Genomic DNA, 2,208 nt, shown 5'->3' with positions numbered 1-2,208 from the left:
CCACAGCTACTACATTACTACATATATGTGAAGTACAAGGTAGTGGAGAAGTGCGAACTGAAGTCCAGGGTGCCGTATTTTCAGTGTCGCGTATGGGATCCCACACAACGAGCCGACCAAACATCACCTTCTGGTTGGCATGGGTCGCTAACTTAAGTGTGTTGCACAGGCAAAAGATTAAAAAAATTATTATTAGAATTTTTAGTGTAACAAATATATGTTATAGTTTGGAGTTAACAGCTAGGCAACGCCAGTACAAATGCTATATTTGAATAGGAAAATCCCGCAGAAACGATGGTCCTTTCGCATCGCACGAACGGGCATTTTTCATGCGTTGACGCGCAGTTTTCACCGTCACAAGCAATAAAAAAATGCCTGCAGCCCAGACCTGCGGACAGCAGACGCGCGCGGCGGAGTGCCACAGGTGTTCTGTCGAATTTTCCTACCGTGTCCGAGGGCATCGTGGATTTATAGACGTATCTCTGTAGAGTTTGTTTACCTTATGGAAACGTCATAATGTAGCGCAAATCAGCGTTTAAAAGGTAGGATAATCTTTAAATTAAAAGTTTTATTTTGCGTATTCATGTTTTTAGCCTGCGTGTCATTATAAACCAGCATTAAGTTCATTAACATTATAGATAGCACATTTCGACAGTCTAAATGTCATTATATAAGAGCATTAAGTTCATCAATACTATAGGTAGGAATTTTCGACAGACTAAATGTCATTATAAAACATTAAGTTAATCAACACTAGTACTGCACTGTTGAAACGGTAGCCAGTCAGGGTTGCCAGGTCCTACAAAAATATCCCGCACATGTGGATGTAATTGTGCCATATTTTGTCAATTGTGATTTTTACACCACAATCGAAATTTGTCCTCAGCTTTTAACCCATCTGTGCAGTTAGAACACACACACACCAGTGAATACTAGGGGGCTGTGGATCACACGTGCCCAGAGCGGTGGGCAGCCCTAGCCCGGCGCCCAGGGAGCAGTTGGGGTTAGGTGCCTTGCTCAAGGGCACCTCAGTCATGGCCTCAGGTCTGAGAATTGAACCCACAAATATCACAATTTGTCCTGCAATCTAAAGTGCTGGTTTGGTCCTTCACAGATGCCAGATTGGTCCCTATAACAGTGGTATACTTATTTTGTTTTTGAATGAACTCTACCAACAACTGGTTCCAGAAGCAGAAAGGGAACAGGTGAGAGGAAACATGAGGACATTTGTGATTGGACAATGTCGCATTCCACCATTCTCATGTCATCACAAACTGGTTTACAGTATAGATAGACCATCCAAAAATGATGTCCCTTTTCCTCTCGCCCTACTCAATTTTCCTCAACCCTACTGAGGAACTGTTTTCAGTCTGGAGGTGGAAGGTGTATGATCATCGCTCCCTTGACTAGATGTCCCTCCTGCATGCAATGGATGCCGGCTGCAGAGACACTTCTGCTGAAGACTGCCAGGGGTGGATAAGGAATGCCAAGCGTTTCTATCCCAGGTGCAGGGCAAGGGCTAACATCAGATGTGATGTGGATGAAAACATGTGGCCAACTGCTGAAAACCATTTACTGTAGATTACACCTAACAAGACGTTACATGTTCAGTTTTGTAACCTGTTTTTTCCCCCTTGTGTGGCTTTTTTGTATACGTGTATTTTTACACATTTGGGACCATGTCTAATTATATGTTTACAATTGCGGTAATTCTATTTCGGGATACGCTACAAGTTACAGTAATGTCCCTAATACAGTAAAATATCACCTTTACTGTCAATCCATTGAGAATGGGTTAACACATTTACAAGAGGTGTCTTCTGCCTTGCTCAGATGGTGATCAAGACTGAGAGGTTCCCAGTTTCTTCAAACAGGTCAAAGCAATCAATAAAAACTGTAACTAACTGGCATTTCCTTGACATTTTCTGATTACCCACGTCAAGATCTAATCATTCCTAGTTTTGGAGCTGGAATTTTGAAGAATACTTGCAAGTACATATTACTAATAATACTTTTTTTTTTTCAAAATTTACAGCTTAGTCATTTTTACTTTAGTCACTTTCCCCACAGAACTATATGGATATGCTAATAATAACGCACATTTCTCCCTCCCTTTGACTCCTAAAGGAACTCGTCGGTTTGCACATTGTATTTGCCCACCGTAATAAAAGGTGTGTGTGGACAGTAGCCACACCAATCATCAGTGCG

At 41.8% G+C, this 2,208-nt stretch overlaps 1 long non-coding RNA gene across 1 annotated transcript; it reads left to right on the top strand.

The window, feature by feature from the left end:
• Positions 1-312: 312 nt before the first annotated feature.
• LOC143515538 (uncharacterized) lies at positions 313-2,000 on the top strand. Its single transcript, XR_013131121.1, has 3 exons — positions 313-542; positions 1,115-1,205; positions 1,370-2,000. It is a non-coding gene; the product is annotated as an uncharacterized LOC143515538 (long non-coding RNA).
• Positions 2,001-2,208: the final 208 nt, after the last annotated feature.

The sequence above is a fragment of the Brachyhypopomus gauderio genome, chromosome 1 (assembly GCF_052324685.1).
Source record: "Brachyhypopomus gauderio isolate BG-103 chromosome 1, BGAUD_0.2, whole genome shotgun sequence".
Taxonomy (NCBI): Eukaryota; Metazoa; Chordata; class Actinopteri; order Gymnotiformes; family Hypopomidae; genus Brachyhypopomus; species Brachyhypopomus gauderio.
This window is presented reverse-complemented; position numbering and strand designations above follow the sequence as displayed.